The sequence below is a fragment of the Manis pentadactyla genome, chromosome 4 (assembly GCF_030020395.1).
Source record: "Manis pentadactyla isolate mManPen7 chromosome 4, mManPen7.hap1, whole genome shotgun sequence".
NCBI classification, from domain to species: domain Eukaryota; kingdom Metazoa; phylum Chordata; class Mammalia; order Pholidota; family Manidae; genus Manis; species Manis pentadactyla.
In genome coordinates this window covers 180,498,211-180,516,187 of record NC_080022.1, presented here as the reverse complement: position 1 = coordinate 180,516,187, position 17,977 = coordinate 180,498,211, and the positions used below count along the sequence as shown (strand labels likewise).

General features: G+C 38.7%; 1 protein-coding gene across 2 annotated transcripts in view; it reads right to left on the bottom strand.

Moving 5' to 3' along the window:
- KCNJ16 (potassium inwardly rectifying channel subfamily J member 16) overlaps positions 1–17,685 on the bottom strand; it is a 55,970-nt gene extending 38,285 nt beyond the window's left edge. Inside the window, exon 1 of one of the 2 annotated variants that reach the window (XM_036900138.2) lies at positions 17,384–17,685. The gene's annotated coding sequence lies outside the window, so the exon portion shown is untranslated. The remainder of the gene's footprint in view (positions 1–17,383) is intronic. The other variant, XM_036900135.2, reaches the window with a different exon arrangement.
- Between the last annotated feature and the right edge of the window lie 292 nt (positions 17,686–17,977).

Genomic DNA, 17,977 nt, shown 5'->3' with positions numbered 1-17,977 from the left:
GGCTCCAAAGTGTGGAAAATACAGAGGAAGCCTCAGAACACGCGGCTGTCTGGGGCACAAGAGAAGTTAGGGGAGAAAATCTGAGTCATGAGCCGTTGCGTCAATACCAAGTCCCTATTTTCTCCATGTTTATAGGGTAACTATTTCTGAGAATACTTCATGTCTTTCACCTTTCCTCAGTCTAGCTAATTATTCCTTTTATTTCCCCTTTTTATTTGGTCTTTCCCTTCCTCTTTGTGAAAAATGTCTTTCCATTTGTTGATGATCAGCATTAAAGTTGCCTGCTTACCGACAACTGGTCAAACTCCAATAGTCCTGGCAAATTACTTAAGACCCGTCAGGCTGCGATAAAGGTTCCAAACAGTAAGTGGAAAAATAAATGCTTGCATCTAGTATTATCTTATCAGTCCGCAATGGCCAACATAAACCAGAAGCACAACAGCGGAAAGAATTATTCAGAAAAGGAACGTTTTTCTTCATATTATTGTATTTTCTGCTCTTTTCTGAGGAAAGTGTGGAGTCCCCCATTTCTTTGCCATCATCATTGGTTATAGGTTGAATTGTGTCCTCCAAAAAAGATATTTTGAAATCCTAACCCCCTGGTACCCGTGAATGGGACCTTATTTGGAAATAGGGTCTTTAAAGATGTATTCAAGTTATGGTGTGAGTACTGGCCCTAATCCACTATGGCCAGTGTCCTTACAATGAGAAGGAATGTAGATACACAGAGAAGAATACCCCGTGATAAAGGCAGGGATTGGAGTGAAGCTGCCACAGACCAAGGAACATCTGGGACCACCAGAAGCTGGACGAGGCAAGAAAGGATCTGCCCCTAAAGGCCTTAGCAGTAAAGCAGCCTTGATTTCAGACTGCCAGCCTCCCAAACGGTGAGAGAAAACATTTCTGTTTTAAACCACCCAGTTATGGCAGCCTTAGGAAACTAACGCAACATTCATAGTTGCATTTGAAAGGTTATTTTACATCTTTTAGAATTTTCTTCCTCTCTGACGAATCTTCTACTACCTTTTGGGCCTTTGCAAATTGAGGCACTAAGAAGAGTTCAATTATTTCCGACCAGAAAAACCAGCTGTCCAACACAAGTCAGGTTCTGACTTTGTCATACCCTTCTAGATAGTAAGCTTGCTTTTAGGTGGTGACATATCACATTATCAACAGGTTATAGAAAAGCGCTGCTCTGCATTTTATGTGGTATCTATAGATCCCTAGATATCTATTTCCTGAACGGTAAATCTGTATATATAATTTATTCCATTATTCTGAATAGACAAGCTAAACGGCAGCCTTTAGCCATCTTTGGAAGGTGTTTCAGTTATTTTAATCCCACATGGAGACAGACTCAAAAAACAATTAAAACTAAAAAAAAAAAAAATTAAAAGTCTGCTCTGGTTCTTCCAAATATGCTTTTAAATAGGTATTTTAGGATTCCATTATTTGTGATGCAGTCTAAATTTTAGACTTTTTGGTATTGTATAACACCTGTTTTCCTGGCCTGTTTATGAGTCTCTGTCTAAAATGTGCAAGTAACCACCCCTTCCACCTGCCCCAAATTAATCCACCTCCCCAACCCTGAAAGGCCATCATAGTACTTGACATATAAGCATTATTCACTGTAGGTCTGTGCACCCAAGAGTCTCAAATTAAATGTAAATATCACATGAGAAGGTAAAATGAAAGAGAAGTGACTCTTCATAAGAGCGGGGGGTGAGGATGGTTCAAGGGTACAGGCTAAAAGCAAACAAAGTGGTCCCCAAGTGTCTCATGAAGCAATTGTTAGAGGATCTTTGTAACATGTGCTTTTTGGGAACTGGATACAACAACCAGCCAGAAAAACAATTCCTTCAGATTCAGGAAAGAAAAAAGACCCAAACAGAAACTCTTATGAAGCCTCTTGTAAGTTGTTCAATTTAAAAATTGAATAATTGTTAATTTGACAGGAAGTCCAGCTAACCAACTTACTACTGATTTATTTCTGATGCCAGATTTTGAAATTAGGACGATCTACTCCACTTCAGTGTGTGTGTGTGTGTGTGTGTGTGTGTGTGTGTGTGTGTGTGTGTGTGTGTGTGTGTACTGGGGGACAGAGTTGGGGACTAAGGGGGAGGAGGGCCCCAAATAAATACTGCATATTTTTACTTGCTGACAGCATATCCCACCAAAGCGCACATACTGTCACACATCATTTGTAAGCCTAAGTTTTGATTCTTTGCCCCAAAGAAACAAATGCTATTTAGTAGGTCTTCCCCTGCTGACTGTGCAAAGGGGGTAATAGACGATTTGCAAATTTATGATCTGTAGGACACAATGCTGGTCCACAGTAAATCTGTAAACTATTTAGAAGGCAAGATACAACAAACAGGAAATTATCATTTATATTGTATTTTTATTTCAGTTTTATTTTGGTTAACAGAGAGGGAAATGGTCATATGGTTTATGGTCAAGTAAATATAAGGGGAAATAGAAACCATGAATGAATTCAAAGGAGGCCATGCTCTTTGTTGGTTTCACTCATCTGGAAAGGTGGTGTGTAAGGTGGTTTTGGCTATCACTTTGAGAAATGTGCTTAGAAGGATAAGAGTCAAGTGCGAGAGGACATCTATTCTCCAGGTGGGAGGAAAGTACACAGCATTTTTATAAAGCAGGAAAGCAGGATTCATACGGTGACAGAGAAGGCCAAAACATTAAGTTGGGCACAGAATGGCAAAGTTTTTACCTGCCTACCTATGGCCTTAGAATCTTTCTTTAGTAGCCATGAATCTTCTAAAGAATATTTCTGGACAAGGCTTGGGTTACATCTCTGGCAGTCAAGGGAAATAAAAATGGCAGAGTTAGCAAGATTATATACTACTTTATACATTCCTGGTCACCTAAGTAGATAAATCATAGGTTACTGAAGAGAACATATAGAATTTGATCACTCAAAATGACAGCTATGTACTTCTAAGTGTTTATAGCATATGATTATGCAAAGCGCACTCAATGAATTAAACTCAGTCTGTGAGTAGGGCTACGTGCCTTAATTAGGTCCATAACTCAGCACAGAAAAGAAAAGTACCTGGGGAAAGAAGTCCTAGTGTTTTCATTGACCTCAATTACTGATACAATGTGTGCAATTTTATCCAGCAAAGTGTAACAAAGATGATCTCTTTTCTACAGGCTAAAGGTTTGTGAGAAGGCACACAGTGTTTGTAGGCAGACTTCTCCCCTTATCTGAGAGCTCTCAAGTCTGCAGAATTTTCTTTTATGGGAAAAACAAAAACGCTGAAACAATGATCCCATTCAATTATAAAATCACTGTGATCAGCCTTTCTACCACTGACCTTTTGGACAGAAGCAGAAAGAGCAGGTTCTGCCTAGATCGGGTTGCCCTGTTTTACCAGCACAAATACTTTGGCAGGAAGATAAGCAAGTGATTAAATCAAAGGTGGAGCCTAAAAAAATAAATGCTTGAGCAAATGATTGAACCGCTTTCCTGTGGTGCAATGAGATGGCTGAGGCTGAACTGAAGTGGATACCACCGGTTTCCCTGTCAGGATCTCCTTGCTTAAAGCCCCAGAGCATCCTTGCTAGACCCAAGGTGACGAGCAGTTATTGCCAGGTTTCTGAAGTGTTAGCATATCACCTTCGGCCTTTATCTTGGGTGTTAAGGAGCCAGAGATCCTAGACGGAGTTAGTCAGAGCCCTGTGTTCTCTGTAAACACTGAAGTAGTAACTTTCAATCTTTTTATCTGCATATAGATTTGGTAAACAGAGATATGGTAAACTTTCAAAACAAAAATGTTACATGCGGTTGCAAGTCTAGCTTACAGCTAAATATTTTCCCTTCTTCCTAGTGAGTTAAGCTAATTTACTTGTGAGCCCTCTGGTTATAGACTACCATAATTATGGAAATCCGGTAATTTTACACTTTAGTAACATAAGGCTTTTTTCTTTTCTTTTTTTTTTTTTTCCTCACTGTCTATCCCAGGTCAGGAATCCTACCTTTGGGAACCGCTGAGACAAAAAAACACAAAACATGACTTTGGGGGGGTTGTTTCTGTCCAAACTTTAGGAATCTGAACGTGCTGACAGTTAAAAGAAAGCTGGCATACCACTGTTCTCTGGGTAGTTAAAACTCGTGTACAAATTATGCAAGACTTCTTAACTCTGCCTAAAACCAAAAACTTAGGTGGCCCACTGATGTGGGTTAAATTCTTTAATTCCTGCTACAGACCACTTCCCATCTCGATCCCCCCAATAAAAAAAGCCAAATAAATGAGGATGGGGGATCCAGAGCATATGGCACAGTGCGTGGCACGCAGCAAAATTTTAACAAGTGTCCCTTACTTTTGCAGGTCTAGGAAGAGGAGCAACAGGGGGCTCAAAAAGGAACTGTCTGAATTTGCTTGTTCCGATCTTTGTACTCCACATAGCTACCTAAGACCAGCATCCACATATTTTAGAGGACACAGGCTGAAAAATTTTTTTCATTGAATTTTTAAACTGAATGTGTAGATTTTTTTTTTTTTAAACTGAGGGGTTTTAAATCACTGAGCCCTAGTTAGGTATACAAATTTTAAGTAAATCAAGCCATGGGACTAAAACTGGCTGTTGGACGAAGGCGTTATGTCACAGCTACCAGACTCACATAAAGAACAAATAAAATAGTGGTGACATAGACAGCAGTCATGCCCCTTCTCTGATTTTGTACTGAAATTCCTAGGTAGAGAAAAAAATCATTGGCTTCATCTGATTGCTTTCCAAAGGCAGCCACTAACCACTTCGACTACAGCCAACGCATACCGTCCAGTTTGCCCCTACGTTATTAGCACTGATCCTCTCTTCCAGGTTTAAAAATAGTGCTGCATTCAAGAAAGGCCATCACTTCTGTTCTTACAGAGAACCCAGTTGTTTTAAGTTGCCTTTAAAAAACTGCAATTAAATGCTATCCCCTGGGAATGCGTTTTCTAAAGCGCGAATGTACTACGTGTTCATTCCCACACTCATTGCCCCAAATCTCCGAAGAGCTCTGCACCATAGCTGTCACTGAGCCAACTGACAGAGAAAACGCAACTGTGACAGTGGCGAAGGGCTTGCCTCTAGACCGCTGGTTTTCAAGCCTGAAGGTCTATCAGAATCGGCTGGAAGGTTGGTTAGACACTGTGTAATTAAGGGAAACCTCACTGACCTGGTGTTGGAGGTCGGCAGGGGAGCTCTCATGCTCACGCCCACCACTCCTCGTAAATCTCAGACCCTATCATACGAGATGGTCACCACACTATTTTAGCTACTGGATGAGCAGGAATTAAAAAGGCTCCCACCTCCACCGCCCCTCAACTGCCAAGGAGAGACCGCCACAGCTCAGCCAATGAGAAGCCACCACACGTGGGACTCCCAATTATCTCCAGTGGATGATTTGCTTAGAACAGCCCTCCAACTTGGCCCCTTCCCCTATAAAAAGAGCATTCCTCTCTTGTGTCCTCCAGATATCCCTATGGTTCTGCTGCAGCTTGCATTCCTATTCCTGAATAAACCTGTTTTTGCTGGTGAAATAACTTACTTTTATTTTTAAGTTTAATAAAACAGATAGGAGGGGCTCCCATCCCAAGAGCTGGCTTATTCAGTAGGTCTGAGGTGGAACCTGAGAATGTGCATTTTTTTCCCCAAGTTCCCACGTGGTTCTTAATGCTGTTTGTCCTGGGCCATAGTTTGACAACCACTAGCCTAAATCATGTAAGTCATACACGGCAGAGCCTATATTAAAACCGAGGTGTGTCTGATTCTGAGATGCAAACAATGGCACACTGAGAAGACACTTGTCACCCTCAAGATTTCTGTACCGCGGTGATGGAAGAGGAAAGGAGGCACTCATATAGCAGGGGCTGCCTGCCGTGTGAAAGACGAATGGGTCTGGAGTCCAAACCCTGTCTGCCCTGTCGCAGCATATCACTTAATTTACCTGATCCTTAGTATTTCCAACACTTATAATAAAAATTCCTCTACGATTACTCTCACCACTCTCACGGAGTTGTTTTGAAGATTAAATGTGATAATAGCCATAAAGGAATTTTCTAAGTTTTGAAATACTACCACAAATGTCGTTTGTTCTTTTCATTAGGGATCCCATCAGAAAAAAGTTCAGACAAACTAAACAAGTACAACAAAAATATGCCTGTGAACGATCTGGTCCTTAGTTTAAAAGCTAAGACTACGTAAAAGGAAATGCCAAACACAACAGCAAAGTTTATTGGACCTGTAAGGAGCTGGTGATCTTTAAAATGAATGCACTAACAGTCTTAAGGGTAGGGTGACTGCCAATTTTTTTCCAAAAGCTTTTTTTTTTAACTTAAAAAATACACATCCTGTTTAATTTTTTCAAGAGACATTCTTTTAATGAATACTGACAGATAATTAAGAAACAATTATTTTGATGTAGTTATTTTTGAAGAGTAAAAATTTTATGCTAACAGCTTTCTTAGGTAGTGTACTTTTCTTTCACAGAATAGTGGAACTATTTTACTTTTAGAAATACAATTTTATCATGCTGATCATTGGCTTTTTTTGTCTGATACTCTTTCTGAACATGTTAGTTCGACTTCACTTGTAATACATGGCTGAACCAATGAAATACAGGGTTTGCTATGCAACAAATGGTAAACACAGGTGACTTCCGATCGCTGTTAATATTCATTAGGCAATTTTAATACAAGAGTAAAAACTAAGGCTGCTTCTACTTTCTCCATGAAAATGCTCATTGTAAATATTTGCATATCAAGAGCAGTGTTTTCTAATTAAGTTGATAATCCCTGGAACAAAGAATGGGGTTGTTTTGTATTGGTTTAATTAATGAGAGACATTTTCCTAAGATATCTGTCAAGGCCCACTGGGCTCTACTTTTAACTACATTTTCCCCTCAAACAAATAGCTTATTTGGTATCAGTTCATTGTTTGGTATTAAAGCCAACAGACTTCCATGTCATTAGGACTATAAAGAGCAACGCCCCATTGTATATTATACTTGCTCCATGAAGTGAAATCCTTAAAGTTCTGTTTGTGCTTATCAGCTTTTGATAAAAATGACAAATCCCCATGTTGGTGTAGCTGGGCTTCTACCCATTAAATAAAGAGCAGATATCTTCTTTTTGTTTATGATTTGCTTGTTTTCTTTAAATGCCTTGGAGAAGGTGCAATTGAATGGCTGGTGTGCAAAATACAATACTTCACAGACATCAGTAATCAGAGAGCAGAGGGCAGGGTTCAGGTGGTAGCATTTGATTCCATGTTATCATTTCAATGCCTGAGCACTTCTCAGCCTTTCCCTGTGAGCTGTGTATAAAGATTCCTTGCATGCTGAGTGTATAATCCAAATTATGTGTTAATATAATTTAACATCCCTTATAACCACACTGATATGAGTTGAAGGGGAAATGAGGATCTTTAGAGGGCATGGATTAGTGGTTAAGAAGCACATATTGTTGAGGAAGACTGCCTGGTCCAAAATCAACTATGTCATTTACTAGCTGTGTGACCTTGGGAACCGTCTCTGTGCCCCTTGTTTCCTGATCCATAAACATGAACTTCATCATGGAATGGAAAGATTGATATTTGTAAAGCAGTTAGAATGATGCCTAGCATGTAGTTATTAAATAAGTATTGATCAGTATATTGAAAATTTTATTCTTGCTGTGATGTAACACATGTTCCTTTGCTGTTGGGTGGGTGAAAGGTCTCATTAGTTTCTCCATGTAGTCTCATATCATTCATTGAAGGTTCAGCAGAAATATCTTCTTCCTATGACTTTGGTAACAGAACATTTGGGATGTGGAGTCAAACCCTTCAATGAAAAGATGAGGCTACCTATCATTGTGACACTATCTTCACAATACAGAGAAAAAACATGAAGTCTTTGAAAAATCTCCCCAACTGGATAATATCTGAAGAGGAGAAACTGAGGTAGATGATTAAAAGTGAAAGAGCTAGTCAACCATAATGTAATAAAGAAATAGTAGGGAAAATCTTTGGAGACTGTGCTGATAAAAAAGAGCTTTCAGAATGCAGGGTTGGCATCACATTTCGAGGCTTTTTAAAAATGAGTAGCCAAGGAATTTTGCTCCCAGTTTTTAATGTGTCTTTTACTTTTCATAGCTTAAAAGGTGGATAAATACTAACACAGAAAAGGCAATATCTCTGTGGACACATGTTTGGTGACTTAAATAAGCAGCCATAATTACATGAATGAAAGAATCTGGGTGAAGGCATGATTTGGTTGCTATCCGTTCAGCACCACCACTCTACCAAGTGAAATGGCGAAAACCAGGGGGTCTAAACTTATTAAAATATCTAGAATGAATTTATTCCCAGTATTTACTTTTTAAAATAGATGTAATCTAATGTTCAATAGCCAAAGTAAGAATCTGAAAATCCACTAAAAATTAAAGACTCCCAAAGCTTGCTCACATGTATTGATCTCACTTTATACTTGTAAAAGAGACGAAGTAGTTCTATTATTACACATATCAGAGTGAATTAAGACTCTCTCCCACCATACAGTTAACTATTTGGAGGCAGGAACTGTGTCTCAGTCATTTGTTTAATATTCTCAATGGCAGGTTGCCAGAGAGGGTAGATCTGGACTGTATTTAATTTAGCTAAGCCAATACTACATGTCCCAAAATTCCAGTCCCTTCATAGTTCCAGGTTAGCCTGGACCATAGGAGATATTTTACGTGACATTTGCAAGGCAGAAGGTAACCAGTAGCCATATTCTTTTTACATCAGGATGTCAGCATAGGGCACAAGGCACTGTGGCAACTCAGGTTGTCACTGATCCTCTGGCTTGTGTTGGCCCAGGACAGCAAGTGAGACCATCCAGGTGACATGAAAGGGGGCATTAGCTTCTCCTGCTGGCAACCCTCATTATCTCAGTGGAGGCTGAAAGGCTGTAATAATATATATATATATATTTATTTAATAGGCTCAGTTCCCAGGGTTTGATTAGAAAACCAGAACCACTAGGAAAATTCATACTTATTTCATAGATGAGATAACTGATGTTGGAGAACTACTTACTGTCAAATAATAATAAAGGTGTAATGATAGTAAGACTGAAGACTTCCCATATTGAGCCCAGAGTTCTTTCCATCAGAAGCTCTCTTTTAGTCTATCTTCTCACCCTTGGTAAATATAGAGGAACTGGATTTCCGTAGGTGAATTCCTAATGCCTCCTTAAGTGCTCCATTCAAGTGTGAAACGATATTCTGACCACTCTCTCCATTAACAGAGTGGCATCCAGATAACATCTGTGCAGTTTAGGACCATAAAGCAGAGGGGCTGGACAACTTCTAAAGAAATTAGGACCCTAGTAAGAAATTACCACATTCTTTATGTTAGAGATAGTTCTATTTATTTGAAAAACTTACTTCACATCAGAACCAAAGAATCCTGTACCAAGTAAGAAAACATGACTAATTAGCTTCTATTCCTTCTCTGTTCTCCAGATTTTGTCTTAAATCCTCCTCCCTTCCCAGAATCAGTCCTAGATAATGGGGAACTTGTTCAGTCTTAGAACTATATAGTCTACTGCCCCAATGGAATGGGTATAGTACACCTACTTAGAAGAATGGATGTGCCATTTGTTTAATTTATAAAACCAAAGTGTAAAAGATGACACAATTCTGTCTATTGAATGGCAATGGGGTTACCAAATACTACTATTCTGATGACTAAAATAACCAGGTCCACCATAATGTACTAATATATAGTGATTACTATGCTGTTACTTTGTACATAATTATATGCAGTCACTTTCATGCAAAAACAGCCATGGGTGTCATGTAAAGCTAATGTCTACAGGACACAATTTTGGATTTCTCCTCCCCTCCTAGATCTACTCGCTCTACCTCTGTGCTTCCGCCACACAAACTGCTCCAACAGATCATAACCAAATTCCATGCACAACTGGAGGGATGGTGTCCACTCTTCATACCAGCAAAGAACAGGACTGACTTGACACAGTTGTGCTGGAGAAGCACACAGAAATATTCTGCCTGTAGCAGTATAATGCTTGGGAACCCTGTCCTCATTTATACTGTAGTTAACTCCTGGGAGTGTAAAGCACAATATTTTCCTTCTGTTTGGTTTTGTTTGGGTGTTTGTGATTTTGCTGTGTTCATTTTTATTTCTCTGAATGTTTCTTTCACTTTTAAATTCTTAATGCAAATGGTGTAATCTTATCTTCAGCTCATTATTGTTATCTCATACAGCTGAATAAGTTTTAGTCATAAGGAAGTGAAACCGCCTTCTGTTCCCACAAAGCCTAAATTTAAATATGTGCAATTCATAAGCCTTAGATAATTTGCTCAAATTAGCCACACTACTTTCTCCTTGAGTGTTATCTAACCGCATCCAAGTTGACGCAAATCTGACCCAAACAAAAGGCAGACTAAACCTACAAAAGGAACAGGCTCTTAATGTGTCCAGCTCATAGTCACTAATATTCTGGCCCTTTCTCAAATTTTAGTGGCAAGTCTGGGGAAAGAGTTTTCTGTGCTATCTATAAATAGAACTCAATAGTTCAATTAATAGCCTAATAGCTCATCAGGGACGGCTCAGTGTGTCTTTCCGTTAAGAGCTAGTTGGTGAGGGCTCTTAAGCTCTTGTTCAGCAAACTCAGTGTGCTGGTTTCTGTACAGGAGAAGCCTGAATCAGGGATCTACTGAACAATTTTTGTGGTCCAGCCATTATGCCAGGTGCCTTGTTTTGTGAGGTTACTTTGGATTATTTTCCTAAAGTAGAGACAGAATGTCCTGAATTACCCATTGTTTGGAACAGTCTCACATGAGATGAGTACATAGCTGGGAAAAGACTGGCCAAGTTTGTGGGTGAGTAGATATTTTTCTGGGTCAAAGCCAACTAACTAATCAAGTAGTAACCTAACCCAAGAATTTGGTCTCATGAAAATCATCCTTTAATAGTGCTTCTCAAAATTTTCCATTAAAAAAGCCCTGAAAAAAACTGAAGAGGAATGAGTATATTTCCTTTATTCCTACCCAAAGTCCTAGGGGATCTGAGCATATAACACAAATTACTTGGCCCAAGCTCAAAATAATTCAGGACATATATATATATAAACCGAAGCTTCAAATTTATGATGCCTAATAACTGATAGCAAAATACAATCAGGGTGAAAATGCCCTATGTTACTTAATGGTTAATTTTAATATCAACTGGACTAAGCTACAGTTTGGATGTTATTGTGAAGATACTTTTTAGATGTGATTAACATTTACAATATGTAGATTTTGAGTAAAGCAGATGACTCTCCATAATGTGGATGGGCCTCATCCAATCAGTTGAAGGTATTAAGAGCAAAGACAGGTTTTTCAAAGAAGAAGCAAGAAAAAGCAATTCTGTCTCAAGACTGCAACACAGAAACTCTGCCTGAATTTCCTGCCTGCTGGCCTGACGTACAAATTTTGGGCTCAAGACTGCAATGTTGATTCTTACCTTTCATTTTGACCTGCGAGCTTACCCTATAGATTTCAGATTTGCCAGCGCCCCATTACATGACCCACTCCTTAGAGTAAATCTCTTTCTCTCTCTGCTTCTCTGTATGTCCTATTGGTTTTGCTTCTCTGGAGAATGCTGACTAATACAGTTACCAAACTTTAGGGGGAAGGAGACAATTGTGAGGTAACTGTCAGACTCAACCTCTGGCAATGGAAAATCTTGTAAAAGAGTTCACAGTGAAAACAATATTTCTGTGTCTAAAAGTACTGACTTCCAAAAGCACACCCAAGACAATACCAGCATGCCAAAAATTTGGCTAACACCCTATTGCTTTCCTAAAAAAAAAAAAGTATTCAATTGGTTGGTGAGCTAATCATGTTTTATGTTATCGTGGTATTAGGCCATTAAATTGCCCTTTGTTATTTACAGATCTTTCTTTTTCTACCAGATTGAGGGCAGGAACCAGGTCTTCATCATCTTTGCAACCAGACTCAATAAATAATTATTGATTGCATGGGTACATGGTTCTAATTTAAAATGGAATATAACAAAATATCAAAATTCACCATAATGAAATATGACTTGGGTCAAGTTTTGTTATAACATATTTCCTTCCTTTTTTTAAAAAAAGGAATAACTGAATGTTTGTTTTTAAGCTTAAAGAGCAAATCTTATGGAATATAATCTAAATCCATGCAACCATTTGAAGTCTTTAAAACTATACTCATTGAAGTAAGATTACATTAGGAATGGAGGTGATAGTTCTGGAGCATGTTAAGGTAAAAATCACCTTCTTTATGGAATTGTTGGGTAAATCTAATTGGAGGCTGTTTCTTATTTAAATGATTGACTTTTTCAATTTTCTTTTGCCCATGTGGACAGTTTCAGGTCTACTTTTGGGAAAGCGTGAACATGGAGAGAAAGTGACTCAAAAAGGCCCTATTTGAAAGTGAAAAAGATACTCTTTGCATCTGAACCCATAATTTTAGAGCAGAAAACCCTGGAGAGACAGGGGAAAAAAATTGATCCCACTTTTTCACTTAAGATCAGCTATAAAAAATAAATAAATAAAGTCGAGCATGCTTTAAATTTAAGTAACTACAAAGTCTAGGGTACATATGGCTTAATGAATGATGATGAAAAATAATTCTCCTCGAAGTCTGCTGAAACTGGTCAGCTTAGAAAGCAGGATGCAACTATCCCCACATAGGAATCCCTCAGTGCAATGCATTTCAGAGTGCAGATAAGCCGTTTTTTTCCCCCCATAGCTGAGCTCTTGGGCTTAGAGACTTAAACCAAAAACAGACTGAATTTATTTCAATATTAATCGATGCTAGGGATTGAAGTTTGTGAAGGCTTCTTCTCTCTGGGTCCTCATGTGGCAGAAGAGGTGAGAACGTCCTCTGGGGTCCCTTTTATAAAGGCACTAATCCCGTTCATGAAGGCTGCACCCTCATGACCTCATCACATCCTAAATGTTAGGGAATCCTTTAAGAACCAAGAACTGGGCTCTCAACAGATACTGAATGTGCTGGAACCTTGATCTTGGACTTCCAGCCTCCAGAACTGTGAGAAATAACTGTTTGTTGTTTGAGCCACCGAGTCAATGGCATTTTGGTACAACAATGGGAATAGACCAAGACAATATGCATCTCAGAACTATTTGTTCAGATCCCTTATTCCCATGGTCTCCAACAAAGGGACCTTTTGCAGATGGAAGATCAGCGGGTGGCTTGCTGATTATTACTTGCTAAAATCTGAGAGAAGACAGGCATTTGGAGAACTTCTAATACTGTTTACTGCTGGAGAAATCTATTTTTGCTTCGTAGTTCCCTCTGTGTTGGCAAAAGCTGGATGAGCCAGAGGGCCTGGTTTTTGTGTTGATGAGATGTGTGTGTTCCTTATAACTCATTTGGTGAGCAGGTCATTAGCCTCAGCACAGTCATGGTATTAAGACACTTTTTCATTATTCCATTGGTCAAGCTAGAGGAGATATGTCTTCATGTACTCACAACCCCACTTCTGTATTCTGTTCATCCACATCACTCTCCTACCATCTACAATACTCATCCACCTGTTCAAATCTACACCTCCCTCTGTTCTTTTATAACATCTCAAAAACATCTGGTTTGCTGAATCTTAACTGTCTTGGAAAAATTTCTGGCACACCTACACAACCTCACCTACTACTCCTGCATTTCCCTCTGCAACTTTCCCTTTGCTTCAGCCACACTGGGCTCCTTGCTATTACTAGAACATGCCAGGCACAGCTGTTCCAGCCCCTGAACTGCTCTTCTCCAAGGTAGCCACATTGCTCACTTCCTCACCACCTCCAGGTCTTTGACCAAATATCACCTCCTTAGAGAAGCTCTCTGACAATCCTACTAAAAAGTGTAAACCATTTTAAAAATGTAGACAGCTTTAACGATGGCTTCTGTGATCCCTGCCTCCTGCTGTTCATGCTCTTGTGCAATCCCCTCCCCTTGAGTGTTGGCTGGAATAAGTGACTTGCTTCTAATGAACAGAATACAGTCAAATTGAGAGGATGTCACTTTCAAGATTAGGTTAGAAAAAGACCCCATCTTCAGTCTTGCCTACTTGCTTATTTGCTCTATTGGAAACCAGCTGCCATGTTCTAAGATGTATTATGGAAAGGCCCTCATGGCAAGGAGCTGAGGGAGGACCCCAGCCAACTAGTGGAGAAGAGAGTTCCACCCACTCAACTGCTCCAAAGGAACCAAATCCTTCCGAGGACTGTGCAACTGAGCTTAGAAGAGAATCCTTCCCCAGGCAAGGCTTGAGATGACTGTGGTCCTAGTGGACACTTGACTGCAGCATGTCAGAGACCCAGATAAACCGGATTCCTGATCCACAAAAACTGTTAGATAACAAATGTTTCTTGTTCTAAGAAACAATTTTGGGGTGATTTGTTACACAGTAATAGGTAACTAATACAATGCTCTTGCTCCTCCATACCCCCAATGTAGATCCTGCTCTCATTGAATTTTCCTCCACACTACTTATCACCATCAAATATTTATTTCACTTATTTATAGTCTACTTTAACATCTACTAAAGTGTAAAATTCATAAAGGCAGGAGTTTTTGTCTTTTTCTTTTCACCAATATATCCTTAATGTCTAATCAATGCCTGGGACAGAGTAGTCAATCAATAAATATTTGTTGAATCCATGATATATTATATTACTCAATGGCAAATCATCTGTTTTAACTACTTCACTAGTCTTAAATTCTTAAAGAAAATGGTTTTATTATAATAATCTCCCACTCAACCCTCAGGCTTTAGGACTTTTTTGTCATTTAAGAAATATTTGCTGACAGGATCAATTAATAGATAAATCAGAGGAAAATGTCTCTTGCTAAATGCAGTGCCCATCAAATCAAACAAGTGACTAGATGATCCAATATCTCAACTGTCGGTATTCTTACAGGGGTCAAGGACTTGAGACTACGATGGCTCCAAAAAAAGAAAAGAAAAAAGAATAAAATTCTAGATTTTATTTTTTCACAAACAAACTGTAGGTCATTGCCCTCCTAAGAAAATTAACTTATTTCTTTCTCATTATTCAAAAAATGATACTAGTAGGAAACACATTCAACAGAATTTCCTCCATTCTGGAAGAACTGCTTTTATCAATGTGACTTAATTATATTGGCCTAGAAAAGAAGACCTGCAGCAGTCATAAGTTTATAAAAGGAATCAGGGTAGATTCTTGAGGGTGAAGCCTTCAGCCATGTAGAGTGATAGAACTACAACGACAGACAGCCGATTGGATTGTTGAAACCAGTAACCATGGAGAAACATCACTCCTAGATTCATAGGAAGAGGGTATTTGTAACATATCTGCATTCTCAGCCACACCCTCATGAGAGATATCTTGTGGATATTTTCTCTTTGCCCTTTGTAGCAAGCCCAGTAACTCTCAGTAGTACCATATTAGAAAAGGTATCATGTGATACTTGGAAGCACACACAGTGTGAAATGCAGACAAGACTGAGTTCCATTTCAAACTCAAAGAAGTTACGTGACTTTCCCAAGATTAGACTTTAAGAAAGTGGAAAATCTAAGCTTCATCTATAAATTTCAAAGTTGAGGTGAAGATCCAATGAACATAGTATTTAATCACTCAGGACATAGTAAGCACTGAAATGACTATCTCCCCACACTACCATGGAAATATTTATAGTCCCAGTGTTGCTTGAATTAATGAGATTTTGATCTGCTATTCCTAAAGTTAGATTTGGGGCCACCTTTCCTAGAATGAGTAAGTGACAGAGAATATTCAAGGATAAACTCATCTGGGATAAAAGCTGAACAATTTCTTCAAATGATGGGTTTTACAAAATCAAAAAAGGGAAAGTTCAACGAAGTATGTAGGTTGCTTTAGTACCAAACATTTACTCTAAATACCCCTTACATATCTAATATTTTCCCCCAAACTACACTTTTTGCCAGTTCCTACTTTCCAACTAATTTTTATCCAAGTCTTAACTCAGACTCACTGCTAATATGTATAATGAAAACCCTTGTTCTCCTGTAAGCCAAAAATACACTTATTTAGGAAAATAAATTAAAATAATGTATTGAAGTGCCCCTCCTACTCAAATCTTGCCTTCCAGTTTCAAATGTTGTTATGGCCTTGTTTTGTATGAGACAAATGTCTTGGATTTATCATAATTCTCAGGTTCTAAAAACAGAGAATGACATCTCTCAGTTACTCTAATTCCCTCACTGGCTGTTTTTGTCTCTGTGACTCCCTTTCTCCCTCTTTCTCTCTCTCTCTGCTGATGTGAATTGAACTATGGACCTTGTTCACTTTTAAACTTCTTTTTGGCTTAATTTCAGGAACTCCTTAAATGGTATTGTACAAAATACTGTGGTTTAGGCACTTGATGCCACTCTATTGATTAAAATCTGACATAAAGAGTAATTGGCCTATGTCTTCCAAATTCAAGTGGCAAATATACATTAACACACTCTTTCTTCCTAAAGATCTGATTCTTGCCCAGCTATAATGGTCATATTCAGCAGAAATACTCCAGTGCTAATTTCCTAAGGACTTTTCCATTCATATAACTACCTGAAGGTATAATGTACATGATCAAAATCCATCTGGCTTATAGAAAAATTCTTATTTACTATGTATGTCTGCTGATAAGGGAAACAGTTCAATTTTATATGTTAGAGAATTCATAGTATCCAGAGAGTAAAGATCGACAAGTCCATACTTTCCTGAGTAAATACTAAAGGACAAAATTTCTAAGATTTTAATGGTCAAGAAAAAAGCCTTAGAGAGAAAGGTGAACTCAATAGGGGAAATTCTCTACTTTTTATTTATGTTAAAGTAAGTCTACAAATGGCATGTTTTTATTTCCCCTCATGTCATTACATACAATTCTCAGAAAAAATTAATCTATTTTTCTTGAAGTTTTTATAGGGATATATAAATGCACATTTCAATGCTTAGAGCTATACATTCATAAATCTGTGTATATATTCACATATAGGATGCAATAATTTGCTTTTGAAAGGAATTATAGAACACTCTATCTGGTAGTCAATATAAAATATGATTAAGTCACTCTTGGATATCTACTTATATAGAGGCATGTAAGAGCTATTAAATAAACTCTGTAAAGACCAGTTTGAGACTATTTTGACCAAAGCTTCAGAAGAAATCATGGGATATGATCACTGACTCCTTATAGCACTTGGATAAGATATTAACTTAATTACATTTAATTCAACATTGCTATCTACTGGACACAGAGCACTGCTGCTCCCTAAACAAAAGCCTACACGAGACAAAACATAGGCTGGATGACTTTGCATAATGAAAAAATAGAGCAATGCTTACCTTTATTCACTCTCCCCATAGAAGACCTAAGAGCTGGGTGCTCACAGCCAGGCCATGGTAAAAATGTTCTTTAGTTAATAATAAAGGAGAGAAAAGCTCCAGACACCAAGTACCTGAGTTAACCATTGACACGTTTGTTCCTACAGGTCCACCTGGGAATCTACATAGGTAGCCCTTGGCATCTTATAAAGCAGGCGATAGCCAGTCAGCCGAGACTGAGGTTACCTCACCGCTTCTCTGCCTCCAGAGGAGGTTCAGTGTGAAGGTCATTCAGCACACCCCGACTACACTCTCACTAGGTCAGGGATACAAAGGAGGAAGATTTCCCGGGCCAGAAACATGCTCAACAATGCCAGCAAGGTACTCAAATATTTACAAACAGGGTTGTCAAGAGCTAACCTATGGAAACACTCCTTGGTTTTCAGACTTTGAGCAATGCAAAGAAACCCTTTTTACCAGAATTCTTTGTCTACACCTTAGCAGGTAAGGGTGGAGATTACATGCCAATGAAAACTGAGACAAGGCAGCCAGAAATAGGTAAGCATCCTTCCACTCCTTTATTCAACATGCGCTTAATGATTATATACCCGAGGC